At 40.8% G+C, this 17,487-nt stretch overlaps 1 long non-coding RNA gene across 1 annotated transcript in view; it reads left to right on the forward strand.

The window, feature by feature from the left end:
* Positions 1–6,340: 6,340 nt before the first annotated feature.
* Positions 6,341–17,487, forward strand: part of LOC139420713 (uncharacterized) — a 33,151-nt gene continuing 22,004 nt past the window's right edge. Inside the window, exons 1-2 of the long non-coding RNA XR_011635523.1 lie at positions 6,341–6,426; positions 8,545–8,620. This is a non-coding gene — a long non-coding RNA (uncharacterized lncRNA). The remainder of the gene's footprint in view (positions 6,427–8,544; positions 8,621–17,487) is intronic.

Below are 17,487 nucleotides of genomic sequence, written 5' to 3' on the forward strand. Positions count from 1 at the left end.
TCAATTACTATGTCATTTCCCTTAGCATTGCATGCCATTTATTTTGATTTTTGGATGGTAGACTTATCTTCTGACACACATTTTTGGAAACATATCTGTAAATAAAGTCTATGCATGCAAGTACAAAAGGAAATCCTTAAGCAGTGAACAATTGAACTATTGATGGTTGTTATCAAGGATAAGGTTGTTATACAGTAAATAAGAAAATAACTTTCAGGGTGTCCAATGAACACAGAACAACATTAGCCATCAGTAGTAACATTGACCAAATATGGTAAAGATTCTGCTGTAAAAACATGACTTGAAAAGATGAAAGATAGCCCATATTTACACATTTCAGTTAATAATACAATTATTTAACTAATAAGTACTTTCATCATGCTCCAATCATTACATGTTTTACCATGTTTTTCTTATGATGATCAACATTATTGCTATGCATATTGATATTCATAATTGGGATACCATCTTATGAAATATTAACAACTGAACAGCTGCTTTTAAGATGCTGAGAGGTTGTATATCATTATCTCTCGATCCTGATTCTTTTTTTCCCCAAGAATTTGGGGGTTATTTCCAATAACAAGTTCTGAGGATAGCTGTCACATTCTATTACGGTGCCCTGAATGATTCTGTGCTCTTTTCCCAATCCAGCGGTTTTCCATAACAATGCAATTTAAAGGGTGGAAAGCCTGAGGCGACAAGAATTTATCCTCTTCAGTTAATAACGGACAAAAGTTCTTCCCACAACAAACCTGCCCATATGCCTTGTGTAGACCCACTTGACAAAGCCACAGCCTCATCTTCTTTGTTTTTGTATGTAAGCCATTTGTATCTACAAAGAACTAATCATTGTCAAAATAATATAAACCATCCTGAGAAAGCCCAATAGCATTGCAAAGAGACATGGAAATGAAACGATTCATTGTAACAGAACATTTCTCTATTGCGTTGTGTGAGATAACACACACACATAAGCCCTTTAAAATAAAAAGCATACAGTAGGACATATCTATACCATAGACATTTAATCTCATTATAGCTCTGTGTTCTACACACCGTCTACTCTGATCCCCTGAAAAATACAATCAAAGGTCCTTCATTCTGGTCCTTGTTTCCCAGGGGCCCCCAAGTTGTGATGAATATGTAAAAGTGTATAAAACCACCCCTTAGACTTGTGGAAGGTGAGATCTTTTGTCCCTCAAGGGGGGGGGGGGGGGGGGGACTGTTCTGAAAAGACACCATGTTTATTTATTTGTATCAGTGCTTGTTTGTTTAAAGTATTCAAGTGATTGTGTGAAGTTATGGCACTGCAATAATGTATTTTGTTTTCAGTTGGTTTCATGAGTTTCGAGTGTCAGATGGGGGTCCAAGCACAGTGAATCTGACATTCCTTATGTGCATTTTTGGTAAATCGTGATCTTTGGTCAGCAACTACTGAGGTCTGAAAGCACTGCAGCCTAGTACTGTAGGAAGTGAGAGACTTCCAGTGAACGTAACAGATCCAAGCAAATTTTGATGTATACATTGAGTGTACAAAACATTAGGAACACCTTCTTAATATTGAGTTGCACCCCCCTTTGCCCTCAAAAACGGCATCAATTCGTCGAGGCATGGACTCTACAAGGTGTAAAAATCTTTCCACACGGATGCTGGCCCATGTTAGGTGCCTTGCACCTACTACCATACTCAGTTCAAAGGCACTTCAAAATGTTGTCCCCAGTTGCTTCAAGATGTTCACCATTGTTCCTGTAACCAAGAAAGCAAAGGACTATTGCCCCGTAGCACTCACTAATGTCATCATGAAGTGCTTTGAGAGGCTAGTTAAGGATCACCTCCACCTTACCTGGCACCCTAGACCCACTTCAATTTACATACCGCCCCAATCGATCCACAGACGATGCAATCGCCGTTGCACTGCACACAGCCCTATCCCATCTGGACAAGAGGAATACCTATGTAAGAATGCTGTTCATTGACTACAGCTCAGCATTCAACACCATAGTACCATCCAAGCTCATCACTAAGCTCGGGGCCCTGGGTCTGAACCCCGTCATTTGCAACTGGGTCCTGGACTTCCTGACGAGCCGCCCCCAAGTGGTGAAGGTAGGAAACAACACCTCCACAACGCCGATCCTCAACACAGCGGCCCCACGAGGGTGCGTGCTCAGCCCCTTCCTGTAATCCCTGTTCACCCATGACTGTGTGGATATGCACTCCTCCAACTCAATCATCAAGTTGGCAGACGACACAATGTTAGTAGGCCTGATTACCAACAATAACGAGACAGCCTACAGGGAGGAGGTGAGTGCTCTGGCGGAATGGTGCCAGGAATTAACCTCTCCCTCAACGTCAACAAAACAAAGTAGCTGATCGTGGACTTCAGGAGTCAGCAGAGGGAGCACGCCCCCATCCACATTGACGGGACCGCAGTGGAGAAGGTGAAAAGATTCAGGTTCCTCTGTGTACACATCACTGACACCCTGAAATGGTCCACCCACACAGACAGTGTGGTGAAGAAGTGGCAACAGTGCCTCTTCAACTTCAGGAGGCTGAAGAAATTCAGCTTGGCACCTAACACCCTCACAAACGTTTACAGATGCACTATTGAGAGCATCCTGTTTGGCTGTATGGTATGGCAACTGCACCGCCCGCAACCGCAGGGCTCTCCAGAGGATGGTGTGTTCTGCCCAACGCATCACCACGGGCACACAGCCTGGCCTCCAAGACACCTACAGCACCCCATGGACATCAACCACCTGAGCCACAGTCTGTTCACCCCGCTATCATCCAGAAGGCGATGTCAGTACAGGTGTATCAAAGCTGGGACCGAGAGACTAAAAAACAGCTTTTATCTCAAGGCCATCAGACTGTTAATTAGCCATTACTAGCCAGCCTCCACCTAGTACCTCACCCTGAACTTAGTCACGGTCACTAGCCGGCTACCACCCGGTTACTCAACTCTCCACCTTAGAGGCTGCTTCCCTATATGCATAGACATGGAATCACTGGTCACTCTAATAATGTTTACATACTGTTTTACTCATTTCATATGTACAGTGCCTTGCAAAAGTACCCATCCCCCTTGGTGTTTTTCCTATTTTGTTGCATTACAACCTGTAATTTAAATGGATTTTTATTTGGATTTAATGTAATGGACATACACAAAATAGTCCAAATTGGTGAAGTTAAATTTTAAAAAAGAACTTGTTTCAAAAAATTCGAAGCATGGTGGTGGCAGCATCATGCTGTGGTTATGTTTTTCATCGGCAGGGACTGGGAAACTGGTCAGAATTGAAGGTATGATGGACTCTAAATACAGGGAAATTCTTGAGGGAAACCTGTTTCAGTCTTTCAGAGATTTGAAACTGGGACAGAGGTTCACTTTCCAGCAGGACAATGACCCTAAGCATACTCCTAAAGAAACACTTGAGTGGTTTAAGGGGAAACTTTTAAATGTATTGGAGTGGCCTAGTCAAAGCCCAGACCTCAATCAAATTGAGAATCTGTGGTATGCCTTAAAGATTGCGGTACAGTACACATCCAACTTGAAGGAGCTGGTGCAGTATTGCCTTGAAGAATGGGCAACAATCCCACTGGCTAGATTTGCCAAGCTCATAGATACATGCCCCAAGAGACTTGCAGCTGTAATTGCTGCAAAGGGTGGGGGAGGGGGTGAATAGTTATGCACGCTCAAGTTTTCTGTTTTTTGTTGTTGTCATATTTCTTGTTTGTTTCACAATAAAAATATGTTGTATCTTTATAGTGGTAGGCATGTTGTGTAAATCAAATGATACAAACCCCCCCAAAAATATATTTTAATTCCAGGTTGTAAGGCAACCAAATAGGAAAAATGCCAAGGGGGTGAATATTTTTGCAATCCACTGTATATACTGTATTCTACTGTATTCTAGTCAATGCCACTCCAACATTGCTCATCTTAAATATCATTCTTTAACCGGTCTCCTCCCCTTCATCTTCAATGATTGAAGTGGATTTAACAAGTGACATAAATAAGGGATCATAGCTTTCACCTGGATTCACCTGGTCAGTCTATGTAATGGAAAGTGCAGGTGTTCCTAATATTTTGTGCACTCAGTGTATAAACCCTGAATTGCTGATGCTATATATTGGCCAATGAGGGGCTTTGAAGACACAAGTCAGCCACACTGGTAATCTTCAGAAGGAGCAGTCCTCCATAGGAATTAATGCAATTCTACAGTTTTTAAATTAAAACCAAGGACAAAATTACATGTATTTAAGTATTTTTGTTGTTTTAGTGGCGACAGTAAGATTAGTACTATATAAAAATATCTACTTAAAGTGAAAAATATATGTATATTCATTTTTATTTGTGTGTTTAGCTCACATACAATTTAAATGTATTCATTAAGGTGTCTGTAATAGAATATACCTGGCAAAAATGAATATAGACATTAAAGCTGGGATATGCGAAATGTGAAACAGCACCAATGGTCGATCCAGGCGCATTGTTACAGTTTTTGTTTTGTTTTTGAAAAGGATGAGCTGATTATCCAGCAACGTAATAAAACAAAGTCGTAGTACATACTCTGCTGTTCTATCGTGCGTGCAATGATGTCAGAGGGAATAAAACAGTGTTCGTTTTTTCAAGTAATGACTTTATTGTTGTAATATTGCAAACGGACTTGGCAGTTTCAACGCAACAGATTCCAACTTTAATAAATGCATTTCTATAGCTTCCAAACTTTTTTTTAACAATGGTGGGAGAGTACCAAAATGGAGGTGCTGTCCCTTCAAAACAGCGCCCCCCATACCATCAGTCATCTAGTGTATGTATAATCACTGGATATTAGTAATTTCTGTCAATATGTTTTTTATGTCTACATTTGACTGTTTCCCTATAAATGGGCCTAGAACCTGTGACTTTGAATAGATATTACTTACACATTGGGCCACACATATCACAAAACCATCACAGCATCAGGCAACTGTTAGTAGCCAAACAGCTTCTACAAACACAAAAACAAATCAATATGTCAGGGTCAGGATGTTCCGCGACACTCTCTATTGGGTTTGTCAATATATGATAAGCTGTGTGTGAAAGTATGTTACAGAATTCACAACTGTTTTGAGAAAAATTGGTCTGTGCTGGCTGAATTATTGCATATAACATTTGCATTACGCCTACATAAACCTAACAGTTGTGGATTCATTCTGTATAGGTGCACTACATTGACAAATCTACAAGACACTTTATTTAACAAAAGATGGGCTAAGTGCTTTGGCAGTTTTCACATTCATGCTATTTTCAAATTCCCAGACTATTGATTAATTTTCACCCCCAACACGCGGGTACCAGGATTTTCACTATGGCCTTTTGTCATTGGATGCCAGGTTCAGATTCACAATCCCATTGGCTCCCTGGCTGTCATTCTGAAATGTTGCAGATTTTTTCGCGGGTCGTGAACGCGCAACACAGACTGGAACGTAACTGCTCTGAGACTGTCTGGAGTCTGTCTGAAACTGATAAAATTGGAGAGGGAGTTAAGGCTCTAGCTATGTAAATTGATAAGAACTCATGAATTCGAAATGGGAATTTACAGTCACTCAACAATGCTAGCGATTGAATTACGACGCAATGCAAATCAATATTTAGGCTCATGCTTTGAAAGTTTTTTCAATGTTTATCACCAGACAATTCATTATGCACAGGTAAGACTACCGTCTGTAGATCGCGATATTATTTTATATAAGCCTTACTAAATGCTGTTATTCATTGCTGTTGAAAAAAAATGTATATGTTATTATGATAAAGATTGGTAATTCGTTATTGTAACATAAAAGTAACCAACATTACATGCTGCTAAATTGACGTCATTGCTGTTAATTCGTTGGTATAACGCTGCGTGCGTTGTGTGATGTGAATGATGCTCTGTACAGACATACGCAATTGTTGCTTTTGGGAATATGTAGCCTATCTATCCCTCATTCTTCGTCCTGTAGCCTGCTTTGTGAATGTGCGCAGGCAACGCATCTTTGCTCTCGTGAATACCGTTATTCTTAAATAACCCTTTGAGCACCTCACGAGAGTGGCGCGCGTACCTGTTGAGCATCTTCAGAGGACGATGATAGCTTTTTTGAAAATGTTATCGGTGTGATATACCCTAATGTTACGGCAAACTAGCATATTAAACATTTGTTGTTTTTTGGATGACGAAACATTTACAACTTTTAATTAATTTGAATTAATTTAGTGTAGCTTCACTGAGCGTGTGTATATGACCACAAGAGCCGTTGTGGCACGTAGAAAAATAGTTTACACGTAGGTATATTTGTTTTCTAGTGTGTTCTTCCCCCGCAGGTATGATCTTCGGTTCTGAAAAGAAGCCTATCAGCTGAAGTTTAAGCGTAACGTGGCATTTCAATGGAACAATTATTTGAAAGGTTGGTTCTGGTTGAAAAGTAAATAAGAGGTATGGTAAAAATGGCGTCTACCTGTTTAGGTAAGGCAGGATAGCGCCTAACCCAAAAAGTAAATTATATCTATTGCTCAAAGAGATCTTAGTCATGGATTGGAAGTTGGAACTGTGTCAAAACATGAGTAACAGTTAGGACTTTTCTTTATTCACACAGTCGAGGTATATAGGTAACAAGTTGTTACTTCAGGTAGAGAGGGCCATGTAGCCCTGAAGATGTACCAAAACGTCATAAGTCTCAGGCAGTAGGTTTACTAGTCTTTTAGTCTACTGCACCTCACAAAGGTGGTTGATTACTGGTCATTCACTGGATTTGGCATAGGACACTAAAATTACTTGCATTTTTGTAGAAGAGAAGCCATTCAAAATGGTTGTATAAGACACAAAATAAATGGTGTATCCTGAAACGTTTACATGGCAAATTTTTCCATTACACATACAATTAACTTCTAAGAAATTGTCTTTAGTTACAAAGGTTCTCTATCCTTTTTTTTTGTTTGTTGCCTCAGTCAGAGATTAATCTTTACATGTGAAATAGACACCTTTGCTTTGTCTTGTAGTTGTATGAAGGCACTAGTCTGGTCTGACAGGGCAAGATGGCGGCTGTAGAAGTCTCAAAGCATTGTTATGTCCCATCGCCTATTGATTCTTTGGGTAGTTGATGAATGTGATGAGACAAATCTTGGACAGACTAGTATAACATACAGTGTGGTTATCCGCGTTAGATCAGAGAAATAATTCATTTATTTGGTTTACTGCTAAATCTAAAGTGAGCTTTCATTGCACCAAAACTGCTTTTTGTTTATGTGTTAAGTAAACATTTTTTTCTGGGCATTGTTATCCAATATTTTTCCCACATCACCCCTGTTTTTGATATGCATATGATATGAATTATCTCAGTGTCTGGTTTTGTTTCAGCCAAAATATCCATATTATTCAGTCTCATGCCTCTCGTCGTCACAGTAGAAGGGAGTGAAAGAGTTCAGAAAATGAGCAGGGCAGCCTGTAACATTGAGATCTCACCGGCACACCCATCACAATTTTCCTCAAGGCTCAAAAGGACTCATGTCATTATGGTTTGACATAACTAATGCAAGTGATAGACAAGTCTTCGATGCAGACTCTTTGACGTGCCAAATGTGCTTAATGGACACAAGATTTCATAGCCTGCATTTAATACAGTAAAAACTGTACAAAAACCCCAAATGATCAGAATGAGTTCTAATGTCTAGTTAATGATGTGCGGTGGTGGGCCACTAGAGCTCTTCTTCAGACAGGCCTAATCAGAGAGATGCTGATAGATGCAAGAGCACTTTGGGTGCTGTTCAACGTCCCTCTGGGTGCAGTCTGACAGTACATGTTATTTCCGCTCGGTGGCTCTGTGATGTTTATCTGTGACTCTTATAACTGACCGGCCTGGACAGATCACTTAATTATCACCTGTTAAAGCTTGCTTTGTGTATCTGCTGTCAGACCTTGTCCTCACTGAGCCCTCATCATACTCCTTAATGGTTTTTGAAAGGTTTTAGATTGTTTTCAATGTAGCCTAACTTGGGAAGTGTGCAGCCACGCTTAAACATTCCAGCTCCTTTGATCTTTTCAGGTGTGTCCCTAACCTGACCTGTAATGGTTGACATGTACAATATTCCAATTCCAATTAGAGAGGGGGAAAAAAAATAGCCAACCGTGCCCATGGTGTTATTAGTCCTGGCGGTCCTGTAGTCCTGTTCATGGCGGTCCAGCGGAGCTGGTTTAAATTCAAAACCATACTATTTGTGTACGATGACAATGCAATAAAATAGGCCTCCTTTGGGAAATCCCTGCCATGCTCTTCAACAAACACACACACACACACACACACACACATACACATATATATTTATTCAATTATGACTCTCAAATTGTTTTCATTTTTTCCGGTTGCACTTTACTGAAAGCAGACCGGTACATTATGTAGTTATAATGCTTAAGAACATGTCAGTGGCACTTAAAACAGGCTCTGTCCTTAATCCTATATCAAGCATGGATTATTATTTTGTGTTTCATGTTAGCAGCATATTTAGATGTTTGTTGTCTTTGTTTACAGGGGGCCCTTATGACACCTTGAGCCCCGTCGATAACCCCCCCATGTCTGTAGTGATGACACTTTTCCAGGGATGATGGTAAGATTCTTGTTGACCTGTTTTTCGCTAAAGCACATTTGAGCATGTTGCAAGGAGAGAAGAGAAATGCTAGGAATGCTGTAAAGTTTTGGGTACAGAGAGAAAGTGTTATTGCCTTGGGGGAACATGAGTTTGCTGCATGGACTAATATTAACAGAAAATGAGTAGTAGCTTGCATCGTCAAATCTGATATGACGCTGAGAAATGGCACATTGCACTCAGCACTGCAGTCCATTTTCAGCAATCTTTTCTAATAAACTCAGATTCTTGATCTCTTCATAAGATAATTAAAAAAATGTGGATCTGAAGTCAGATAACTTTTCACCAGAGGCTTTTAGCTGGGAAAAAATACTGGCGTTTCGCTCAGAATAATTTTACTACTCTGCTATTGGTTCCCTTTTGCTTGCCTCACTCTAGTGGCCGAAGTCACGATTTATGGTCTAGCATCATGGAACTTCCCAGAGAGAATGGTGGTTCATCTTTCATGTAAAGCCGTTTGATATTTTATCTGAACATGTCTTGGGGTATCTCTGTGCTCATACAATATATTACTTTAAGTTCGGTCATTTCATCTTTGAGCAGTGCACCACACAACAGCGACACCAGCCAATGCTGCTTTCTAAATGGCTGGTTGTTTTTCCTAATCTGACCACGTAATGACGCTGCACTCTGGAAACAGGGCGTTTCCTTTGACATTGGTCTGGCATATTTTTGAATCAAGGCTCAAGGCCTTTGCTGTATTTTAAGGGGTCTCCTGGCAGTCTGCCAGAATATGGGCCCACTTTCCTCGTCCCCCATGGCTGCACAAGATCATGAGTCTTTGCACAGCTGTACTCTTTGCTGGTCTTAGCTGTTGAAATCTCAAGGCCAGCAGCCTCCATTTTATGCTAGCGAAGAGGAAAGAGTTTGCGCTCCAGTGTAGCTACTGGAACAGGCTAACTGAAAATGCAGCACGTATAGGAATCAGGGCGATTTGTACTAAAATATGGTTTCCCGTCAATCTGCATAAAAAATTTTATATGACAATATCCGTTTGTCAAATAAAATAAAATAAAATAAAATAGTTGACTGTCCTCAGCAGAGACTGTATATTGTTTTACATTTGACCGCGATCCAACATGTCCTATGATACTTTTTTTTTATATATATAAAATAAATGTTTATGTAAAATAAAAACATTTCACAATATAAAAAAAAAAATATCGTTTTCAGTTTTCAGGTTAATTTGAACTGGTTATCTGTTGTTTTGTCCTAAAATAAAAACGTAACCTTGATAAATACAGATAGTGGGAAATATGTAGGCCTATATATGACCTAATTTCAAAAAGTACCAAGTCGTGTTATCTTTAGTGTCAAATATTATCAGATGATGCTTATATAATACATATAAAAAATACCAAATAAAATCGTAGATTTGCAAACAAATATATTATTCACTTTTTTGTGAACTTGAAGAATTGCAATCGAATTAGATTTACACAAATAGGGATACATACCACATTGTATAATATTGACTGATTATTGTAAAATATGATAGAATGACGTTACGTGACAATTTAATGTCTTGTATTTTTGTTGTTTGTTTTTGCAATTTCACGTTGTTATTTGGCTGGTTTTTAAACAAAGGTTACAAAACCATTTTGTACTGTACATGGTTTGAGGTCTACTATTGTATATTTTAGCGTTCATTTTGTGTAACCCATTGAAATATTTATTGCGATTGTACACCCATCATTACTGCAAAACTCAAACGGTATATATGGGTATATTATGAATATTCTTTTGCAATAAAGGTACTTTCAACTAACGTTTCAATCAATTATTATACTATAATAGAATGGATGTTACATGAGGAATGAATTAACAAAAAAACTCACCCCCTGAAGTGGACATTTGTAACTAAACTTTTAAACTGATAAGACTATATGGCGTTGGCCTTCGAGTTGATTAGGTTCTGGAATAATATTTGATGTTTTATACTTGCCCATGTTATTTTTAAATTGCTTGAATTCACATTCACTTGTAATACGTTTTCTATATACTATTTGTCAAGATACTTTTGAACAATCAATGAATTATCAGGTCTTTAAAAAACGTATCCTCTGTAAGTGAGGAAAAAAATACTCATAAACTATAAATGCCCTTACATTAAAATGTCTCTCTTTGTCCTGTGTATAGTCTGGTTGAAAGTATTTAACATGTTCCCATATAGTAAAAACTGTAGCTACAAACTCCACGTATGACGAGTGACTTAATCTTTTGAATTGTGGGGCATAGATGACTGGTGCCTCTAACTTTAACTCTCTGAATGCTGGTCTTGGTCTACTGTAAAAAAAATAAAAATAAAAACGTAAAAAAACTTTTGTGTAGGCCGAACTGTGTTTCTATACCAAATAACACAATAATGTCTGCCAGTGACGCGTTGAGCTGCCATGCTACTCCCTCGTCACAAAGGTAGAAAGAGAGAAAGAGGACTTTGGGTTTGTGTTGTGGTGTGGAGAGGGGTGTTGGGGGAGCTTTGAGGGCTGGTGGAGTAGGAGAATCAAGCTTTAGCTTACTGTCAGGTTGTCTGCACTATAGTCCTGGATTTTCACTGTTCTCTCAAACTTCTTGACCTTCAGGCTGAGACAAAGCAAAGCCCAACACAGTTGAGCTGAGTTTTCTGCAGTGAGATTTCTGGGGTACATTGGGGTTTGGAACACATTGGATTAGATTAATCTACATGTTCTATTTGGTAATGACCCAGCAGGCATTAGAGATCATTTCACATTGATGGTTGTGGCTGAAGTATTACATAACAACCAGAAACATGAAGATCTCCCAAAGTTTTTAACAAGGCACTGCATGACTGAGCTTTAGTAAAATTTGTGAAAATATATATTTTTTGTACCGTACACGCATAGTACATAGAATAAAGGCTGCTTAGTTCATAGTTAATTCTATTTAAATACTTTATTTTGTGATAATCTTATTATTATGAATACTCTCAGGTTCTAAGTAATTTATGACAAGGTTGGCTGTGTATAAAAAAACAAACATGAGTATTACCTTCTAGGCACCTGCGATGGTCGAAAGTGTGTTTGTTTCGATAGAAGAAAATGGGTTTTGTAGTTAAAGATAACAATCTAGCTACTATTTAGCAGATGCTCTAATCCATGGAGATTTTCATTAAGTACAAGAACAGTAACTTTGTCTTTACTGTTGTCTAAAGGGCTATCCATATAGGGCTATGGGTATGAAGACGAGACATGTCCCCTGACCTTATATTAGCATTTGTTTGTGTTTCATGTCCAAATCATCCCAACCTGTCTACAATGTATTGCGTAGCTCAATAGTTACTTTAAGATGACATGAAACGCAAAAAATACTAATATCAGGGATAATTACTTTATTTGGTGGGGGGTGCTAAAAAGTAAGCATTTGGAGACACTGGTCAGGTAAACAAAACCAAAGTAAGGATTGTGGTCTTGTCCATAGACTGCTCACATGGTAAGGAAACCGATATGTATTTTTGCCATTTGAGTGAACTATCCATTTTTAAAGTCTTGATATCTAGCACACTTTGTTACTCAATGTTTCTTCGGACATTGTAATGAAGACATTGTAATTATGCTGTATCATGTTTGCACAGTACAGTACACATTTCATGCTAGTCATCCTTTCAAGTCTGGTATGTGTGTGCCAGGATCCTGTGCGAACTTCTCAGCCTTAAAGCCTCCCTTGACGAGGATTGGCTTTCTCCTCACAAACAAAGGGATCTTCAAACAGGAAAGATTAGCTGGACAAAAAATATCAGTGCCAATGAAAACCTGGAGTAAACATCAGATTACACTCTTAGAAGGTGCTACCTAGGACCTAAAATGGTTCTTCGGGTGTCCCCATAGGAGAACCCTTTCAACAACCGTTGTTGGTTCCAGAGTAGAACCCATTTGTTTCCAGGTAGAACCATTTTGGGTTCCATGTACTGTAGGACCCTTTCCACAGAGGGAATCCAAAATGGTTCTACCTGGAACCAAAAACGTTTTTACCTTGGAAACAAAAAGGGTTCTCCTATGGGAACAGCCAAATAACCATTTTGGAAGCCGTTTATTCAAAGGGTGTACTAATGGATGTAAAGTTTTGAACATAAAGTAGGTGAATGGCTCTGTGAGCATGTCAAGTGGACTACTTGGTTTTTGTCTGGGAGCTGTTTATTTTGAATGGTAACCAAGTGAATGGTTTGTTTCAGATATTGACTGCGGCGCTCAGTCTGAATGCTAAGTGATTTCCCATGTTCCACCGTTCTAGATGCAGCTGCTGGTTTTAGGATGTGCATACACAGCATGTTCTTTTCCACCCAGCTGCGTAACAATGACAGCTCCAGTAATTTCCCCTGTTTTCATTTGACTGCAAATCCTTCAGCCACTGCCTTTTACATGGGGTTTACTCGTCTATAAAACTCTCCATAACACAAAAAGAGGTAGGGGTGGGTGAGCAACGTCTGACTTCTGACTGCAACCTCTAGCCTTGAAGACTGCCCTTATAGAAAATAACACGTTAATTTCAAATGATCACGTGATTTTATGAGAAGTTAATGTGATGTGATGCAATGAAACTACACATGATAACATTTGAATATTTTTTTAAGTGAAAGTGCAGATTCGATTTTCACATGTCTAATTCACATGTGAAAATGCAACATGGCGCCGGAAGGGCACTGGAGGGCTCTTTCGGCTCTTAACCAACCATGCTATTGTTTTTGTGTGTGTGTGTTGTTCGGAACTTGTTTTGTACATATTGTTACTGCTACAGTCTCTTAAGACCGAAAAGAGCTTCTGGACATCAGAAATGTGATTGCTCACCTCAAACTGGACGAAGAGTTCTTCTTCAATGAGTCGGACGGGAGGGATGTAAAACAGACACCCGACTAGGCCCACATTCCCGTTATTCGCTGGAGAAGGAAACGGTTTCGCGGAAGGAGATCAGGGTGCCTTGTATGGGATGGCTGAATGACGACATTAAGAACATACACCGGGTTATACACTCCAGCAGCAGGACAGAACAGCAGCCTCTGATAAGACATGGGGCGGGGCCTAAGCATTTATGTAAACAACAGCTGGTGCACATAATCTAAGGAAGTCTCAAGGTTTTGCTCACCTGAGGTAGTGTATCTCATGATAAGCTGTAGACCACACTATCTACCTAGAGAGTTTTCATCTGTATTTTTCGTAGCTGTCTACATACCACCACAGACCAATGCTGGCACTAAAACCGCACTCAATGAGCTGTATACCGCCATAAGCAAACAGGAAAACGCTCATCCTGAGGCGGCGCTCCTAGTGGCCGGGGACTTTAATGCAGGGAAACTTAAATCAGTTTTACCTAATATCTATCAGCATGTTAAATGTGCAACCAGAGGGAAAAAAAATTCGAGACCACCTTTACTCCACACACAGAGAAGCATACAAAGCTCTCCCTTGCCCTCCATTTGGAAAATCTGACCATAACTCTATCCCCCTGATTCCTGCTCACAAGCAAAAATTAAAGCAGGAAATACCAGTGACTCTATAAAAAAGTGTTCAGGTGAAGCAGATGCTAAACTACAGAACTGTTTTGCTAGTACAGACTGGAATATGTTTCTTCCGATGGCATTGAGGAGTACACCACATTAGTCACTGGCTTTATCAATAAGTGCATTGAGGACGTCATTCCCACAGTGACCGTATATATATACCCCAACCAGAAGCCATGGATTACAGTAAAATTTCGCAATGAGCAGGGTAGAGCTGCCGCTTTCAAGGAGCGGGACTCTAACCCAGAAGCTTATAAGAAATCCCTCTATGCCCTCCGACAAACCATCAAACAAGCAAAGCGTCAATACATTACTAAGATCGAATCGTTCTACACCGGCTCCGATGCTCAGCTGATGTGGCAGGGCCAGTAAACTATTACAGAATACAAAGGGAAGCACAGCCGAGCTAAATAACACTGAAACCTGCATGAGAGCATTAGCTGTTCCAGATGACTGTGTGATCACGTTCTACGCAGCCGATGTGAGTAAGACCTTTAAACAGGTCAACATTCTCAAGGCCGCAGGGCCAGACAGATTACCAGGACGTGTACTCCGAGCATGAGCTGACCAACTGGCAAGTTGGTCTTCACTGACATTTTTTTTTTTTGAATTTTACCCCTTTTTCTCCCCAATTTCGTGGTATCCAATTGTTGTTGTAGTATCTTGTCTCGTCGCTACAACTCCCGTATGGGCTCGGGAGAGACGAAGGTTGAAAGTCATGCGTCATGCGTCCTCCAATACACAACCCAACCAAGCCGCACTGCTTCTTAACACAGCATGCATCCAACCCGGAAGCCAGCAGCACCAATGCGCCGGAGGAAACACAGTGCACATTTTCAACCTCTCTCTGTCTGAGTCTATAATACCAACATGTTTCAAGCAGACCACAATAGTCCCTGTGCCCAAGAACACTAAAGTAACCTGCCTAAATGACTACCTACCCGTAGCACTCACGTCTGTAGCCATGAAATGCTTTGAAAGGCTGGTCATGGCTCACATCAACACCATTTTCCCAGAAACCCTAGACCCACTCCAATTTGCATACCGCCCCAACAGATCCACAGATGATGCAATCTCTATTGCACTCCACACTGCCCTTTCACACCTGGACAAAAGGAACACCTATGTGAGAATGCTATTCATTGACTACAGCTCAGCATTCAACACCATAGTGCCCCCAAAGATCAACATTAAGCTAAGGACCCTGGGACTAAACACCTCTCTCTGCAACTGGATCCTGGACTTCCTGACGGGCCTCCCCCAGGTGGTTAGGGTAGGTAACAACACATCCACCATGCTGATCCTCAACACATTGGGCCCCTCAGGGGTGCGTGCTCATTCCCCTCCTGTACTCCCTGTTCACTCATGACTGTATGGCCAGGCACGACTCCAACACCATCATTAAGTTTGCTGATGACACAACAGTGATCTGATCACCGACAACGATCAGACAGCCTATAGGGAGGGGGTCAGAGACCTGACCATGTGGTGCAAGGACAACAACCTCTCCCTCAACATGATCAAAACAAAGGAGATGATTGTGGACTACAGGAAAAGGAGGACTGCGCACGCCCCCATTCCCATCGACGGGGAGCAGGTTGAGAGCTTCAAGTTCCTTGGCATCCACATCACCAATAAACTAAAATTGTCCAAGCACACCAAGACAGTCGTGAAGAGGGCACAACAAAACCTATTTTGCCAAAAGATTTGGCATGGGTCCTCAGATCCTCAAAAGGTTCTACAGCTGCACCATCGAGACCATCCTGACGGGTTACATCACTGCCTGGTATGGCAACTGCTCGGCCTCTGACCACAGGGCACTACAGAGGGTAGTGTGTACGGCCCAGTACATCACCGGGGCCATCCAGGACCAGGCGGTGTCAGAGGAAGGCCCTAAAATTTGTCATAGACTCCAGCCACCCTAGTCATAGACTCTTCTCTCTGCTACCACATAGGCAAGTGGTACCAGAGCACCAAGTCTAGGTCCAAGAGGCTCCTAAATAGCTTCTACCCCCAAGCCATAAGACCCCCCCCCCCCCCCCCCCCCGATGCTACTCTCTGTTATTATGTATGCATAGTCACTTAAATAACTACCTACATGTACATATTACCTCCATTACCTCAACACTGGTGCCCCCGCACATGGACTCTGTACCGGTACCCCCTGTATATAGCCCTACTATTATTTAATTCTGCTCTTTAATAGTTTGTTATTATCTTTTTTGGAGGGTATTTTCTTAAAACTGCATTGTTGGTTAAGGGCTTGTAAGTAAGCATTTCACTGTAAGGTCTACTACACCTGTTGTATTTGGCGCATGTGACAAATACAATTTGATTTGATATTTCACGTGTTTGTTTTTGTAAGGGAAGAAATGAAATGCTATTGTGGTTTTGATGAAAGTGTTACGCTGTTCAGCTAAAATACTGTAAACATCTTGAATCAATCTGATTCCATTTGACGTGATCACTTAGTGCAGACTTTTCAATATGACCCAACCTCGGATTTGAAATCACAACCTCTGGATTTGGGGTGACCTGATCTTTCTGCTGGGCCAAAGAGTATGTAACGTTTTCAGAAGGCCCCTACAATGTCATTAGCTATAATAAATCTCTGCATTTAGCAAAAGAGTTCCCTCTGGGGGCCTCCCGAGTGGCACAGCGGTCTAAGGCACTGCATCGCATTGCTAGAGGCGTCACTACAGAGCCTTGTGGCAGGTTGGGTGCCTGCAGGCTGACCGCCTGCAGGCTGACCTCGGTCATCAGTTGAACAGTGTTTCCTCTGACACATTGGTGTGGCTGGCTTCCGGGTTAAGCGGATGGGTGTTAAGAGGTGCGGTTTGGTGGGTCATGTTTCGGAGGACGCTTGACTCGACCTTCGCCTCTCAAGCCCGTTGGGGAGTTGCAGTGATGAGACAAGATCGAATTTGAGGAGAAAAATGGGGTAAAATACCCCCAAAATATATATAAAAATGTAGGTTCCCTCTGCACTGCTATTTTAGTTATCATGTAATCTGACTATTCTCTCATCATTGATTTAATTGACTTATTTCAGCAATTTCAGGGTTTTCTGTATAGTTGTCTAATGTTGGTGGGACATATTATTCTGTTTTAATGTTACTCCTGAATCACCATGATTAATATAATAGTTTTTCTTGAGTGTATTTAAAAAAAAAAGAAGCTGAGATTTCATTTGAATTCAGAAGAATACAGGTGAAATCAGCTATTGACACAGACATGGTGGCGTAGCAGGAAGATCAGAATGCCGTGACCCAAGAGGTTGTGAGATCAAATCCCTGCTGAGGAACATGTTGAATAA

This window comes from Oncorhynchus clarkii, chromosome 11 (assembly GCF_045791955.1).
Source record: "Oncorhynchus clarkii lewisi isolate Uvic-CL-2024 chromosome 11, UVic_Ocla_1.0, whole genome shotgun sequence".
Taxonomy (NCBI): Eukaryota; Metazoa; Chordata; class Actinopteri; order Salmoniformes; family Salmonidae; genus Oncorhynchus; species Oncorhynchus clarkii.